Below are 18,414 nucleotides of genomic sequence, written 5' to 3'. Positions count from 1 at the left end.
TCTCTCTCTCTCTCTCTCTCTCTCTCTCTCTCTCAGTCAATAATTGTAATATTTTTAATTAGTCAAGATAAAATCTGAACTCATTTAGATCGAGTTGTGTCTTGAAGAAAGAACTAGTTTACTGGTCTGAGACAAATGCATTCATAGTGAATTAGACTTCATTGCCCCCCAAAGCAATAGGTGAAGCCCTGGTTTATATTTGCATAACTATATGGCCCCCTCTCGTGCCATTTGGTTATGCATGTGTATGTGTTTTCTCTAACACAAACCACTACCTGCCTTAAATATAAACCCACCCTTGAGTAGCAAAGAAAAAAAATCATGAATCTTTGAAGTGGCTTCTATTCCCATCTCAGTGTTTAAAGTAATAGTTTAGTCTCAGCTCAAAATCTGGGTTATGCGTGTTATTTTCAGAACTAACGATGTATGGTATAATTTGAGTTCTGCAAAATGATAATACCTATATTCATACTATGATTTACCATTTTCGAAGCAATTTCATGTTGGCTCATTTAGTTCTCATGAGTACTTTTTGTGAAAAAACACACTCATTTTAGAAATGAAGAAACTGCCAGCCATATCTATTACCTGACTTTCCCAATACCCTCCCCAGAGTTCAGAGCCAACGTTGGGACTGGAGCCAGTCGAGGTTTCGTGACTCTTGTCCAGTAGCCACTCTATGACAGCCTGCTGAGTCAGCCACAGGGGTGACTTGGCCTATTTCTATCTTTGTTTTAAATAGATTGTGTCTTTGGCCTGCTTTTCTAAATGAGAACCGTCGGTTGGATTTATCTCAAAGTGGATGGCATTCTTTGGCACAAGGCCTTCTTTTCTAGGGAATGTTCTGCATTAGAAAGGAACAGAGTACTTATTCCAAGACAATATCCCCACCATGTGGTTGGTCAGCCCAAACTTGATTGTCTGAACTGACAGGGAGCTCATTCCTAGTCTATATAGACTCTCCTTTATGTCTACATTTGCTTATGATTTGTGATGATTCCCAAGGCAGATACTTTGATTAGCTTTACAAATGGGGAAGGTGAGGTTCCAAATTAAGGACCGTGTGTAAGGTAAGAGCTGTAGTCAGATACAGGATTTGACTCATCCAATTAGATCCTGGAGCTGCTTTATGTAAGGATCTCACCATGCTGACTTTCTACTCAAGTAGTGTGGTTTAATTACTGCAAAGGTCTCTGTTAGTGTTCATTTCTTATACAACGTGAGTGCACATGAATGTGTGTCCAACCGATGAGGCTTAAAGCAAGGAGCTCATGATTCAGAGGTGTGGGTGTAGGCTATGTTTGCACCGTTTGGCTATGGCAGGATGGAATTGATCTGGTGCAAAGCAAATGTGTTGGCAAGCCTCTTCTTTAAACACTCCAGTCTCTCCATGGTGGTTCTGGAGATTTCAACTTTGGTGTTAGGCAACAACTGAAGTCAAAAGTAGAGTTTTGGTTACATCCTCGGCTGTTTTAGACCATGAAGCCAGCCCTTCATATTGTCTTCAGTGCATTTATCTTTAAAATTGGATGTGAAGTCTAGACTACACAAAGTATCCCTTTGTGTTTCTCAATATCTACATTAAACCTACCTCATATGTGAGCTATTTTTTACCTGTGATATAGAAATGAAACTTTTGAAGCGAAGATAACTCAGTCATTTTAAGTTTTAGCCCAGCCACTCAAATCCAGTTTTCTAAGTTCTTTGCATTATCCCCCCCCCCCTTCTTAGAGCACCATCATGATTTATAAGTAATCTGAACAGACTTCTGACTCTAGGTAGGGATGGACTGGGCGGGGAAGTGATTCCACAGTACTGGCTCATTGGTCTTCTTCCCATTCACTACTAATGTGTGTTTCCTCTGCCAGCTTTTGGTTATCAACCTTTCCCCTTCAGAATCCACATGCTCTGCCAGCCTAACAGTCTTCCATCATAGTATCCCAGCTTTCTTCTTATCCAGTATGGAGGTTGGAGAGGATGTTGTTCTGTGCATCCATCAACACACAGGTACTTCTGAATGTTCCATGGTGGCAGCTAGAGTTCCATGGGACCATCAGGTGCAATCCTCTTGTTCTCCCTGTGTTTCCCAAAATGCTTTTGGCATATAAATTCCATAAGTGGTCTGTGCTGACCCCAAGTTGTACCCAAGGAAAGGAAGAGAGAACCCCAGCCTTACAACCCTTCCAGTTATGATTGGGGATTATCTGATTGATAGATTACTTGTCTAGCTAGGCTTGAAGATCAAGTTTTCATGTCTAGCACCCCCCCACACACATACACAGTTCCCCAAACTTTCTGGATGTTTTCTGTCACTCCTCACTTTTACCCTCAACTGAAGCATGAAGTAAATCTTTCCACTAATGCTCACATATTGAGACCCATTTCATCTCTAAGCTTTCTGCCTTAGCTGTGCTCCAGGGAGACTCTTGTCACTTTCAGAGCTGTTTAAAGAATCTACTACCAGCATTTCTTCTTCCACAGCCTACAGCTGATAACAGAACTCTGTATTCTAAGCACATTCCTTAAAGAGCGAGGGACAGCAGCAGTGATAAAAAGGCCTTTTCAATCCTCACAGTTGTTAAAATAGGATGCTGAATGGGGCTCTTCCTATTGTCTTAGAATTTTGGCTAAAGTCCCAATCCTGAGAACAATAAGTTCTGACATAATGAATAGAGCATCCCGTTGCAGCCAGTTACCTCCCTCGGTGCTTGGCCAAGAAGCCATTGCTAAACTAATCTGTGACCTCCATTCTCCCACCCCAAACAATTTAGGCAAAGAATAGAACAAACATTTGAAGAGAAGTGGGTAGAGGACAGGGCAAATTCCACACAGTTATCATCTGAAAGTATTCTCGTTTTTCTTATACTGGGGCAGAGGGCAGGCTTGGTGAATGATTCAGAGCATTCCAAGGCATTGGCAAGAAGGGGATGAGAGTCCCATTTTCAGAAGGATGCTGAGCTGTAGAAACCCATTCCTCCTTGCAGTGCAGCCCATGAGTCTGTTGGCCAACTCTTGGGGAAGTTGGCTGTGTGTCTTCTGGTTACTAAAGCATGGGAACCCATCACTAGTTGAGACGCAGTGGGTGGCTGAGGATGTTATCAGAGAAAGGAAAGAGGGAAGCCTGACTCAAGCTGAGTGCAGTGTGATGTTTGGAGTGACCAAGCAGATGCTCAGGAATGTGTTTAGACTTGGGTTAGTCACTAGAAGTTCATTAGCCTATCTTCAGGAACCAGGGGAGGCTATCAGAATCTGTGGGATGCTTTCTTTGTAAGAAGAGAAGGTGAGAGGGACAGAAGGGAAGGGAAACTGTTGAAGTTAGAAGTTTGTGTGGTGAGAGGCATACCAGGAGGGGTTCTGAGAAACTCATATACTGGCTTCCTTAGATCATGCCACATAGACACAGAGGTCACACGGGGGCGAAGGCACATGAAGGGTAATGTTGCCAGTCAGCGTCAACCTAAGAAGAACAATAGAAACAAACTTTAACATAACAAGAAAGTTCTCCTATGTGCCATCCCATGCCCCCCTCAAGAAAGGACCAGAGAGGTACAAGGAGACTGTTGAGCTTATTCTAAGTTCTCTGAGCTGAGTCAGCCATGAGGCAAAGTATAAAGTGGGACTAAAGAGAATATTTTGGATTTGGTCTCAGAGTTATAGCACCTGAAATTCTTGCTGACTAAATCAACACTTGCTATTAGAGTGAACCAAACATGCACCCAAGTCGGAGTTGGGCTTAAATTGTTGCTAGAGTCCAGGAAATATATTTGGAGACAAAAATGTTTTTTCTTCACACGGGATAACAGTGTGCTAGTTATTATTACATCCATGTTGTCTAAAAATATATTTCAGGCCGGGCGGTGGTGGCGCATGCCTTTAATCCCAGCACTCGGGAGGCAGAGGCAGGCGGATCTCTGTGAGTTCGAGACCAGCCTGGTCTACAAGAACTAGTTCCAGGACAGGCTCCAAAAACACAGAGAAACCCTGTCTCAAAATAAATAAATAAGTAAATAAATAAATAAATAATAAATAAATAAATAAAATAAAGACACATTTCAGGTGTCATTGTTAAGGATTTTACATTGTTCTTATTCATGTCTTTAAGGTATTTCTCTTTTAGGGCCAGCTTCACAACATCGTTAAATGGCAACAATTAAGGAAGAAAAATTGTCCAAAAGAGAAAACATCAATTAAAATTTTAAACAATTTTTTTTCACGTTGAAATTTGGTCTAGTGGTTATCTGAGAGGTGGCGTTTTAATTTTAGCTCTTTAGGTGCATCTTTATTGCCTCCTGTAGACTAGGGATCAGTTGAGGGCAATAAGCAATTTTCTGGGGGTGTCATACTGTTCGAGTTTCTCCCTAAATAGCAAATTAGTGCTTACTTGGTTTACTTTCTGAGTATTTGTAGAGATGCAAATGTCCTTGGCTCTTCAGAACCCTCTCACATACCCCCAGTGTTAATAACATATCCCTGAGGTGAGTGCCTCAGTGTCAAACAAGCCTCCCTGTCTCTCTTGCACTTGAGTGTGTGTGCGCATGTGCAGACATGCACATGAGGGTTAATGCGCAAATGTAAGCCAGTTTGTGTGCACAATTGTGTGCATGGAAGCCAGAGGAGAGCCCTGGGCATCCTCCTCTATCACCCTCTCTTATTTCTCTGAAGGAGAGTCTCTCAGTGAACATGGAGCCAGGATAGTAGCCAGCAAGCCTCATGTACCTTTGTCTTTGCTTCCTTCACACCGGGGCTATAGGTGACATTGTGACCTCACCTGGCTCTTGATGTGGTATCTGGGGATTTACGCTCAGGTCCTCATGCTTCCAGGGCAAGCACTCTTACCTGCTGTGCCATCTCGCCAGGTCCTATCCCTCTAAGATAACTTCCCTGTTGCTGCCAGGGAGCTCCTCCCACTCTATCCTTGTTTAAAACTTACCCAGACGACTTTAAGATACCATCTCACACCTGTCAGAATGGCTAAAATGAAAAACACCAATGATAGCCTTTGCTGGAGAGGGTGTGGAGAAAGGGGTACACTCATCCATTGCTGGTGGGAATGCAAACTCGTGCAACCACTTTGGAAAGCAGTGTGGCGGTTCCTCAGGAAATTCGGGATCAACCTACCCCTGGACCCAGCAATACCACTCTTGGGAATATACCCAAGAAAGGCCCTATCATACAACAAAAGTATATGCTCAACTATGTTCATAGCAGCATTGTTTGTAATAGCCAGAACCTGGAAACAACCTAGATGCCCTTCAATAGAAGAATGGATGAAGAAAGTATGGAATATATACATATTAGAGTACTACTCAGCAGCAAAAAACAAGAACTTCTTGAAGTTTGCATACAAATGGATGGAAATAGAAAACACTATCCTGAGTGAGGTAAGCCAGACCCAAAAAGAGGAACATGGGATGTACTCACTCATATTTGGTTTCTAGCCATAATTAAAGGACAGTGAGCTTATAATTTGCAATCCTAGAGAAGCTAAATAAGAAGGTGAATCCAAAGACAAACATATAGGCATCCCCCTGAATATTAACCTTCATCAGGCGATGAAAGGAGACAGAAACAGAGACCCAAATTGGAGCACCGGACAGAAATCTCAAGGTCCAAATCAGGAGCAGAAGGAGGGGGAGCACTAGCAAGGAACTCAGGACCGCGAGGGGTACACCCACATTCTGAGACAATGGGGATGTTCTTTCGGGAATTCACCAAGGCCAGCTGGCCTGAGTCTGAAAAAGCATGGGATAAAACCGGACTTGCTGAACATAGCGGACAATGAGGACTACAGAGAACTCAAGAACAAGGGCAATGGGTTTTTGATCCTACTGCACGTGCTGGCTTTGGGGGCGCCTGGGCGGTTTGGATGCTCAACTCACTAAACCTGGATGGAGGTGGGCGGTCCTTGGACTTCCCACAGGTCAGGCAACCCTGATTGCTCTCCAAGCTGATGAGGGAGAGGGACTTGATCGGGGGAGGGGGAGGGAAATGGGAGGCGGTGGCGGGGAGGAGGCAGAAATCCTTAATAAATAAATAAATTAAAAAAAAAAAACTTACCCAGAGATTCCCCCTGCAGGCTACAATGCATACATCCTGCTTTAAAATAGCCTCAAGTGCAAGCATTTCTCTGTCTCCTGGCTCTCCCCTCTTTATCCTTCCTCCTCCATGTTTGACGTTTTCCTTGCTTTCTGAAAAGCCCATAGAATTTGCTCCTCTTTCATGCAAAAATCTACTTTCTCCCTGTTTTCCTGAATCTTTACTCCTGCCCCTTCACACACCCTGCTCCTATCCTCCCCTGCAGCTGCTGGCAAACTGCTTTTCAAAACCAACTTCCAGGCCTTTCGGCCACGTCATTCCTCCTGCAAACCAACACTTCCTCACTGCTACTGTTCTGTTCACTGTGTCAGGCATTTCTCTTCTGGTAACTTGAGTACATCAGAGCAAACATGGAGTTCTCTCTCTCTCTCTCTCTCTCTCTCTCTCTCTCTCTCTCTCTCTCGACTTTATGTCTACACACAGGCACATTAGTAGGGGTCCATCCATTGGAGAGAGACAGAAGACAGCATCAATAAATATCTCAGAATCCCTATTTTGTCAGATACATGCAGTAAAACAGAATCTAGAATAATATGACTTGAAAGAAAGAAAGAATTTTCTATACAATGCCTGTGCCCATCTTTGGGATTTTCAGAAAAATTTGTGTGCCTGTTTGCTTAGTGAGCAGTTAGAATCTTAAAGCAAAAGAGCAATACAAGAGAATTGAGAACAGAACCAAAGGCTGTTGCCGGACTAAAAGTTCTTTAACTGGATAAATCAGACAGTACAAGCACTGTTCTTATGTGTTGACTTGTTATTGACGATCAGGCAGTACTGTTAAAAGTAGGAACACTGGGTGAGAAGGTAAAGGTAAAATTTATTTACCAAGGTCACAGAACTATTCTTCCATATTTTAACTGGATCCACATTTGGGAAAGAGGATATTAACAGTACCAAATCTCATGCTCCAAATGCTCTTTCTCAGTCTGTTGTTAGAGGCAAGAAGCTGGAGGGGAAGTTTCATCTCTCATCTCCAGGCTCAGTTGGGGAACCGACTTTGCACAAGGGGGTTCAAACAGGGTCCAGTTCCTGAGATGGTGGAACAAGTACAGGTAGCCAGGTGGATAAGACAAAAGGCTGGCTGGAGGATGGGATATCCTTAAGGAAAGGGAAGGTCATTTGGCAACATGAGCAAAGTGGTCACTGAAGGAAGCTACTTAAGTTTCTTTAAAAAAATAGACTTTATATTTTGGGAACAGTGTTCAGTGCCCAGTGATAACTGCAGGATATGTGGGAATTTTAATTATACTCTTTGCTTCTAATGCTTATAACTTCCTTAGTCACTGGCTTCCCTCACTTGGGTAGTATATTTTTCACAAGGATCTCACATTGACACTTGGTCATCCCCCAAGGTTTGTACTGACTGTTAGGATTCATTCTTGACGTCATACAATTCATGAGCTTTGATAAAGGTCTAATGACATAATCAGACCATTACAGTATCATATAGTATAGTATCAATGCTAAACATCTTCTGTTCCTACTTACCTCCTTGGAACCCCTAAAAACCAATTTTAAAACTATTTCTATGGTTTCTGAATGTTATGCTTTGTATTCACACCATGTAGCTTTACCTGATGGTTATGTTTTGTTGAGGGATATGCACTTCACTTTCTTCCAGGCATTTTTCGTGGCTTCATAGCTTAACTGAGTTATAACATTTCATTGTTCATGAGAACAATGGTTTAAGTACCCATTTACCTACCAAAGGACACTTGGGTTATCCAGATGTGTGGAATTAAGGATGAATCAGCTTTAAATATTCATGTTGCTATGTAGACAGAGATTTCAGTTCCCCTCAGTAAGTACCAAGAGCATAGATTCTCTAGTCACTAGAAAGATCATGCTTGGCTTTAGAAGAAGCAGTCAAAGTTCTTCCGAGGTGGTTGCACACTGTGATGTATAGTGGTAATGGATAAGTGTCCTGGCAACTCACATTCTCACCAGCATTTGGGGAATCAGAACTCTGGACATGGCTCTTTGCGGTAGGTGTGTATCAGAAAAGGCGATGACTTGATGCTGGTCCTGCAGATGGGAGAAGCTTGTGGGTCTTCAAAGATTGGATAAACACTTCTCTTTATTAGTGCCTCCAGTTCTCTTCTGTTCCCATCAGGCTGGGGAAGCACACGATGTGGATCTTTTTTCTCCACAGTTTTTTGTAGATTTTGTCCCATGGCAGGCCCAAATCTGCGTTCATATGTCTTCATTTCCTTTTCCAAAGTATGGTCTTACCAAAATTGAATTTTGCTGACTAATAATCCTCTAAGGCCTGATTTTGCTATTATCTAAAATAGAACACTTATGTGACTCACCCTGGGATTTGAGCTCAAAATATGCCTTTAGAAATGATGCCAATTATTCTGCAATGGTTTGAAAGGGCATTTGACTTGGCATTTCCACCTGCCATCTGCATTTGCTTCCATCCCTGATTTACAAATGTTTGTGTCCTATCTGACAACACAGACTGTCTTCTATCATAGGGATTGTGCATCTGGCCTGGTGATTTTGGTCCTGGTGAATGCCAGTAACCACTCAGAGGCAGTTTATTTGGAAATGAAATGCTATATGTACATATTTATGCACATGTTTTAATTTTACCTCATTCTAGAAGCCTGATAGAATCTTCCTTGCATTAGAAATTTATAATTCTGATGCAATTGTGTTTATGTAACTCTGCAGCAACTTAGGGATTCTCTCAGGGAAGGTAGCAGGATATACCATAGTAATTCTCCATGGTGATTCAGACAATGACAGTGAAGGAGTGGTCAGAGATTCACAAGAACTTACATCGACATTCTGTGAGAAATAGTGAACATGGAGCCCAGACTCTCCTTCGAGCAATGTGGCCATTGTATGCTTCAAAGGAGGAGAAAAACACTTGTTTTCCCCATCATTGCTGCTATATAAGCTTCCTAGAGCTGCCCAGAACAAAAGTGCCATGGACTGTGTGGATAAAAATGGTATTAGTTTACCCTTATCCCTATCTGGAAGCTGCCTGTCTGACATTAATATTGTTAGAGACTTGGTGCACTCTTTCCTTGTATCCTTGACTTATAACTATATTACTCTAGTTTTTGATTTTTTACTGTATAGTGTTCTTCCTGTGTGTCTATTTTCATATAATCTTTGTTTTCCTAATAAGGATGCCAGTCTTGTTGGACTAATGGCTATATTATATTACAGTAATTATGACACTGCAATATGTACACTGGCTCTTTTTTCTGGAATGTCATATTAACAGATACTGGATGGTAGTCCTTCTGGTATGCACAATTTGACATTTATCTATAACGTTTGAGACATTTGACATTTAAAAACAACTGGTACTTGAGAGCTCAACAAATTAAGTACTTCTTCCTCCCATCCAGTTCCAGAATTCAGGGAATGTGATCTCTTTTTTGTCTCAAAAATGTTTGGATCTCATCAACATCTCTACATGCATCTCTAGTCTCGAATCTCCCTGTGTGTGCATGCATGTGTGTATGTATGTGTGTTAGAGAAGCAATATAAAACATGTGGTTGGTTATTGAGAAGAACAGGGAACAAAGCCCAAAGCCACCCAGGGAGGCTGCTGGTGGGTATCACTCCTGATGTCCAAGCTTCATACATGCAGTCAACCACATGGTTGCAGGGGCTCTAGTGGTTACATTCTCAGGATACATACATAGAAGGAAATGTTTAAATTTTTGTAAATTTAAATGTAGTTTAGATTTAAGAGCTATTTAATTAATTATGTGTCACAGGAGAAAAGAAACAACCAGCGAAAATGAAATCTTGTCTTTTCTCCTCATTTTCGGGTTGCTGGAAATTGAGTGTATCTGCCTGGGCCTGAAAGGTTTCGCACCTTTCTGGCCATGGGATGTACTGCTGAAGTAGGAGTTCAACGTACCTATTCAAACACCCTTAACAATACCACCTCCTAACTCTTGATAATTTCCAGCTTCTCTAAGTGACAGCTAAACACCCACACAAGTTTCTACTTCCAAATGGGTGGAATTTATGTCATATATTATGTAATCTCTAGATGGAGTCATAGAGAGGGCTGACTCCAACTGAGACTATGCTCTTGTTTGCCATTGCTCCTGTTCAATGTTGTTCAGAGAGATAGAAAAAGTGGGGTAGGTGATGGGCACCCAGATAGACGGCTAAGAGATAGATGTGAGTGATAGATGATAGGCATCTGCCTGTCATCGGAGACCAATGTTAGTCATGTTTATTTAAACCATCAGACATGTATAATGCACTCATGTGTGAGACTCCTGGCATATATCTATTTTATTACTTGGTAATAATATGCATCATTTTCTGCTGGCAATCTGAGTCTGAGATAGATCAATAGGTGATTGATAAGCACATAGGTGGATATATAAATATATGTCAGAAAGACTAGATTGATGATAGCTTGAGATGGATAGATAGCAGATATCCAGTCATTTTTTAGGGAAGTTGGTTCATGACTGTGGAATCTAAGACATTCCATGAGACTATTTTCAAGATGAAATACCAATTGGAGAGCGTAAAGGTGACTAAAGTCAAACTCAAAGCCCTCTGAACCAAGGAGTCAATGGTAGAAAATCAGGATTGAGGGCAAAGGTCTGAGACTCTTCAGGGGCAGTTGGGCACTGGTATAAATTCTGGGGCCTGAATAGACAAACTCAAGTTTTGATATCCATAAGTCGGAAATGTGTTCTTTCTTGAGAAGAAAGAGTAAACTGTGTTTATATTTCATCTTGCTCCCAGCAGATAGGTAGGTATTGCTAGTCTCTATTGACAGTGGATCTTCTCTAAACACAGCCTGGCAGACTCATGATTTACCAACTATCTAGTTATTCTTTGGTCTTGCTAAATTGGCACCTGTTCTAGCCTACTCTCTCTCTATTTACGTTTCTCATTACCCTTGTCCCAATAGAAACTCTTTTATTAATAACTTGAACAAAATACTTATTCTGACTTCACTACTAGAGAAGTCAACCTAAGACAGCATTTTCAGATGTTGATTTAAATCATCTGGCATGTATAGTGTTCCATGGTGTTATATTCAGGGATGTATATCTAGTCTATTATTTAGTAATCATGTCCATTGTTTTTACTGCAATATGAGTCTGAGAAACTCACAGCTTTGTTGAGCCCAGAACTCAACTTTGTTTTTTACAGATAATCTAATGGATTTAAGATGCCCTTACTTCATGATCTGTAAAGACACTAGATTTCCTAGGCAATCACATACAATCAACTTTAAAGAGATTTAAAACACAAAAACTAACCATGCCACCTTTGCAATACTCCTAAGTTCTTGGTCAGAGCTTCTCTTATGCATGTTGTGTGTAGACACCTTTTCCCCCCACAGACATTCAAGGACTTGGCAATGTCTGTCCAGCCTGGCTGTAGTGCTCTAGAAGAAACTCTTCTTACTTCTAAGAGTATATATTTAGTATTAGTTTTTGTTTTTTCTTTAGTACCCAGATTGGGATGATTTAGCCACTTGGTCCATAGTGCTTTTCTATCCATTTACCATGCTGTAGCTGTGAATAAAGCAAGGCATTCATCTTCACCTAATTTCTGTTTCCTCATCTCTACACAGTGTCAGACCATGTTGTCATTTCATGAAAAATGCAAATGACAATGTCCAGGACGCCTGTAAAAATCATAAACACTCTGTCTTGTCACTTTGCTTCTATCAGTACTCCATCACAACAGGTTTTCTATCTGCTGTTTTCTTTGATAGTCTAAAGCATAACCACCTGCAAGACCAAACCCTCATCATCTCCCTGTGAGGACAATAGGGAAGGGTAATGGTTAGGGCTTGGATTCAGCAACTGAAGGTATGCTCTGGTCTTTGTTCTTTGCTATACACTGCATGCATTGTTTTCCTAGCCAGGAACTCGAAGCTCTTTGGTGGTTAATTTTAAGAAGAAACCAGGAAAAAAAAACTATTTTCACCCTGAGTCTGTCTCTCTGATTGACTGATAATGGGTATGTTATTTTTTGGCTTCATTGTCCTTGATTACAACATGAAAATAGAAACAACAAACAATTCTCATAATGATTTAAAGACAAAATGGGAGAGTATGTTTGAGAGTATCTAGCAGGAAAATGATTTTAGTAGTATATAATGACTCACAGAGTGATAAATGCCACTCATTTTTAGGATAGACAAAAAGGTAACACTCTAGAAGTTAGTTTGCAGAAATGAACAGCAATTGAGACAGTAGATTCCACCAAAATAACTGATGACAAATTTCTAGTTATCAGGAAAAAGAAAGTTAACTTGCAAACTAACTAGAAAAATGCAAAGGCATCTATTTCTGCATCTTTAAAGTCATGGTGGCTGCCGGATAAATATGTAGAAACCCTAAGAGAGTTTCCAACTGTCTTAGTCACTGTTCTATGATACCACAAGCACAACTATTCTTATAAAAGCAATCATTTAATTGGGGCTTGATTACAGTTTCAGAAGTCCAGTCCGTTATCACCATGGTGGGGAGCATAGCAGCATGTAAGCAGAAATGGTACTGGAGAATTGACAATTCTACATCCAGATCCATAAGCAGCAAGAACAGAGAGCCACTAGACCTGAGTTAGGCTTCTGAAATGGCAAAGCCCTCCCCTAGCAATACAGTTCCTCCAAGAAGGCCACACTTTCTAATCCTTTTTACCAAGTGCCACTCCCTGATGACTAAGCATTCAAATGTATGAGCCTATGGGGACCATTCTGATTCATACCACCTCACTAAGCAAGTTTGAGTATAGATAGAATTTTCAGGTGTGTTCCCAGCTGCTCAGTGGCTCAGACCCCAAATAATCACACAAAGACTGTATTAATTAAATCACTGCTTGGTGGATTAGCTCTATCTTCTTATTGGCTAACTCTTGCATATTAATTTATCCCATTTCTATTAATCTATGTATCGCCATGTGGGTAAACTTACTGGGTAAAGTTCCAGTGTCTGTCTCCAGCAGGGCTACATGGCTTTTCCCTTCACTCTGCCCTTTTTTTTTTTCTCTCAGCATCCAGTTTAGTTTTCCACCTAATTAAGTTCTGCCCTACCACAGACTCAAGTTTCTTTACTAACCAAATGGTATTCTTAGCATACAGAGGGCAATCCCACATTACAGATGACCCAGCCAAGGCAGGCAATTTACTTGGTCAAAACAAAGATGTGCATTTGGTATGGAAAAGAGTATAAACTAGTGTAGTATAAGAGGCATTTTTCCATGGAAACTGCATTAAAAAGGATTTTGGAAGGGTAAAGACATAAGAACCTAGAATTGGTTCTAGGGAGACAGCAGAAAATTAGAACACTAATTGGTCTGGAAATAATGGGAGTTAGTTTTTGGTATTGCAAGTATCTGTGAAAAATTGTAAAAATGGTTTTATTTTTCTCAACTTTGATATTTTTATCATGTAGAGATAGAGATTGTCTAAGCTTAAATTAATATATCAACTATTTCATATACCTAACGTAGTATCTCAATAGTTTCAATTCAGTATATATATTGGAGCTAATGATTAAGAAGTCTGATTGAATCATGAACTCAATCCAAACTTTAAATGCTGTCAAATTACAGAGGACTTCATAATCTTAAAATATGTCTGTTTCAGTAAACCTACTATGAGAAATACAAACTAGTTAACTATAAACATACATTTGAGGTAGATACAACCAACTTGGAGAGAAGGATGAATAGATTATAATTCATTAAAACGTATGTGCCATGCAAAAATTGTACACACAGACAAAATTGGGCAGATCTCTATGCAAAATAAATATTTTGACTCTTGAAAAAAATATTTATTTTTGTCTTATGTATATAAAGGCTTGTCTGGAATATATGTCTGGATACCACATGGGAGTCAGAAGAAGGCAATGAACCTTCTGGAACTGGAATTACAGATGGCTGTGAGTTGCCATGTAGGTGCCAGAAACCTAACATGAGTCTTCTACAGGACCAAGAAGTACTCTTCAACACTGAGTTATCTCTCCACACCCCAATAAAGTTATCTTTAGTAAATAGCTTCAGAGGCTTAATCCATCCTTTTAATATATCACTAGGGGTTATTGCTATTAAAGATGAGGGGATAAGAGAATCACAAGAAAAGAAGGGTTATCTGTAATGCATGCATGGTGCTTCCTTGGCCACTTAACATGTCTAGCCTCATCCTTATAAGGACTCTTTCCCTCTCATTAAAGCATAACAACCTTCCATCTCTTTTAAACCAACTCAGACTCTAAATTCAACATCTAAGCTCCCCTCTAACATCTTCCAGCATGGCTAACAAATCCCATGACTCTACTTCTGATAAAATTGAAACATTCTAAACTTCTCATTTTGTAGATACTTCACTGTTTTCTCCATCACAGGGCTTATATGTATGTTTCCCCCCTTTACTTTGTATCCTTTTTGTCTGTCCCAAACACCTGTTTACCCTCAAGGCCTTGTATAGAGGCATAGATATTAAGGTTTTGAATGATGATGGAAGTCACAAAATAATTCTGCACTGGTTCAGAATTATGAATAATAAAGGGTTATTTATTTAAGGGAAAAGCTTACAGATCACTGTCCTAGATAACCATCCTCTGAGTGAACAGGAACAGAGTCTAGCAAATGGAAGCAGGAGCTGGAAGCAAGAGAGAGAGTTCATACTTTACAGCTGTTTTTATAGTATAAGAGACCATGCCCAAGTGGGCTGGTATCTTAAAGGCTAATGGCTGAAAGAGTGGAATGTGCTCCCATAGCACCTCCTCCTTTTGTTTAAATAAGAGAGTTCCAAACCCAATACAAAACTATATACACTAGGAACAGATATTGAGTATAATTAGATTTACAACCAGCATAAACAATAGTAAGCAAGGAATGTATGCTAAATATTTTAATAAACATTATATCTTAAGGAGTCTAAGTCTTGTATTGGAGATGGCTTGGCGAGATCATAAGAGGACAGTAACTATGACTAATCTTCAACCCTATCAAAGGCCTTGGAAGGGAGATAATATTACTTGAGTAGGCAGGAAGTACAATCAAACAGCTTCCAAAGCCAGTGGTTGATTGTATATATGCATGTTTCTAACTCTGTTTAGGACATTTTGTATATTGGTACAACTTTTAGGATATATTTTCATATATATATATATATATATATATATATATCCTACGTCTGATCTTGATACTTATAGATTGTTTACATTTTGAAGTCATTGTCCTTCGTTGCATATTTGTTTACAGATTATTTAATATTCTGACATGAAGTTTTAGTCTTTAAATTATACAGGTATTAAATATTATAGGTCAAGAGTTGTTCATGTTTGTTGTACATACAGTCAGATCAATTAGGTTCTTTAGATACATAGAGATTGTATTCTGTCTAGATAGGTAATCTTCAACCACTTCAAGGATCTTTAGAACATGACATTTTTTTTTTTCGAGACAGGGTTTCTCTGTGGCTTTGGAGCCTGTCCTGGAACTAGCTCTGTAGACCAGGCTGGTCTCGAACTCACAGAGATCTGCCTGCCTCTGCCTCCCAAGTGCTGGGATTAAAGGCGTGCGCCACCACCGCCCGGCTAGAACATGACATTTAAATAACTTAGAGTTCTGCTGACATGAGACATGATTGCTTCTGACAGCACCAATCTACTCCCAAGAGAATGTTAAGCACAAAAGAAACTCCACTTGAAGTTTGTTTTCTTCTTGGCACAATCGGTCATTGGGCAAGGAACTGCCCACACCTCAACCACTGACAAAGTACATGGAATCCAGAAATGGACAAGCAGGACACAAGGCAAAAGACTGTCAAATCTTGCCAATGCAGTTCTGAAAAATTTCCTGCCTCTGAAAATGGTCTGTCAGTTACATTAGGCCTTAGCCAAAGTTGGTTGCTTCAACATTGCAAATGAGACTTTGGGTGATTGCTCAGGTAACTAATTGTATGCGTCATATATTGCACTCTTTACAGCTGCTTTTACACCTTAAGAGACTATGCCCAAGTGGGCTGGTATCTTAAAGAGTATTGACTGAAGGAGCAGAATGTGCTCCCACAGCATTTGAACACCAGGCAAGACTTTGCTGGTAGCCTTTGAGATATACGGGTCTTGACGCCCAGCTCTTTCTCCCTAAAATGTTTGAATAGTAATATCTGGCTAAAATTTTAAATAATTCATAATTAAAGCCAATTGATAATTGTAGATAACCAATTATATATAAACCAGTTTCTCATTATATAGTCAGTCTTCAGAAATGTTAACCATAACTTATTTTCCCAATCCTTATTACCATCCCTTACCCTGTGGCTCAAAAGGATGGTACCATGAACTTGAAAGGGAGTTAGGATGTATATATGAAAGGATTTTAAGGGAAAAAAGGGAAGGGAGAAATGATGCAATTATATTCTAATCTCAAATGGGAAAAGAAAAAAAAACATTAACTTCAGACAATCTTCTGGAATACTCTCAGGTAAATTAGCCATTTGTCTCCCACATGCTCCTATAGGCCCAGGCTTTTAACACTTATATCATTCATCACAAAAGGCTGTGCTGTGATTATGTCTTTGCATCTTCAGTGCTCACAGGAGAAATCAAGCAAATCAACATGAAGTGAAAACGGTCTTGTCTAAATCTGGAGAGGAACTGATGAAAAAACCCTGTGACTAGATCCAGCAGTCTCTGATTACTGCTGCTGGTTACAATGCTACCACAGGAGGCATCAAGGCCAGTGTTTAAGGACACAGGCCCTCCCTTGGGCCAGATGCCTTGAATTCAAATACTACCTTCCCCACATACTATCTATTTTCTTTAATAAATTTTCTGGCAAAACCCTCTTGGTTTCAGTTTTATTCTGTGTGAAATAGGGATTAAAACACATACTCACATAGTAGGGCTTCTGAGGGAACAAAATAAATGAAAAGATACAATGTATTTTAAAGTATCTACACATATTGTAAATATTTAAGAAATAATCAAACAACTTGCAAGAGCAACAATAAATGTTTTCATCCCCAAATCGGCATAAAACTTGGAGACTGAATGACGTTTAATGTAATGGCAGAACTTAGCCCCCTAGTCTAGCTAGTTTCATCTATCTTTAATATTTTGCTAACAGAAAAGTTTGATCAGAATATTATATGATAGGACAAATAAATTGGTAGAGGATAGAAGAATATTTATTTTGTTTAAGACATACTGATAGAAGCCTAAGAGTCCTTGCCTATAGGATCATAGTTTCAGAAGGGATCCATGTTGAAAATTGACAAATAATACGTAAGTGCAAGTGCATTCCTACATATGAAACAAAGGGCAGAAGGAGTTCTGTAATAAAGAATGATGACTTAAGGGACCACTTTGTGTAGAGGTCACAGATAATTTTTTAAGTATTGATCTTTGAGTTGATGCCCGAAGATGAAAGGATCAAAATGTGCAAAGAATGAAGAGAGTATCTGGGTTGGTGGAGTAGGTATGGATAAGGCTTTTAAATTACATGTCTTGATTGCCCTAGAAGCCAACAAGGAGGCAAAATTACAGAGGCATGTTAGATAATAGGGAAAAGTGGTGCGGGAGCATTGTCTGTATTCTGGTATTCTGTCAATCATGTTTTAAATAAATGCTGATTGGCCAGGCAGGAAGTATACGTGGGTCAACCAGACAGGCAGTAGAGGTGGGGAGAGAAGAATAGGAGAATCCTAGGAAGGAGGAATCTCAGTCCTCCCATTCCTGCCCAGACCACAGGGAAGCAACATGTAACATGTCCTGCTGAAAAAAGTACTGAGCCACAGGGCTAACGTAGATAAGAATAATGGATTAATATAAGTGATAAGAGCTAATAAGAAACCTGAGCTAATGGGCCAATCCGTTTTATATCTAATGCAGACTGTCTGTGTGATTTTCTTTGGGGTTTGCCAGCTGTGGGGAACCGGGCAGGATGGAAACCACAACAAGCCGGCCTCCATCACTACAGAAAAGGACTTGTTACAATGCCCAAATGGAGGTTTGTTGATCATTGGTAAGTGGCTGAGTGATAGATGCACTTTATAGGTTTATAGGAGAAGGAGGTTTGGGAGAAAGACAAATGGAATAGCAAAGACACACACACACACACACACACACACACACACGTATCCTTTTAGAAATACAATCAGTGACACCTTCCATTTGGGAAATTAGGCAGAGAGAGAAATACCTAAATGCCTCACCACAAATCTTACTTGATAGCTGAATGCGAAGTGCCACCACTTAATGTAGTATAAAAGTACTTGGAGTGATGGAGAGTTCAGAAAGCTTCAGAAGGGCAATCAAGAATTAAATATTTCTTTTCTTTTTTTTTTTTTTT

Source organism: Microtus ochrogaster, unplaced genomic scaffold, assembly GCF_000317375.1.
Source record: "Microtus ochrogaster isolate Prairie Vole_2 unplaced genomic scaffold, MicOch1.0 UNK10, whole genome shotgun sequence".
In the NCBI taxonomy this organism is placed as follows: Eukaryota; Metazoa; Chordata; class Mammalia; order Rodentia; family Cricetidae; genus Microtus; species Microtus ochrogaster.
This window is presented reverse-complemented; position numbering follows the sequence as displayed.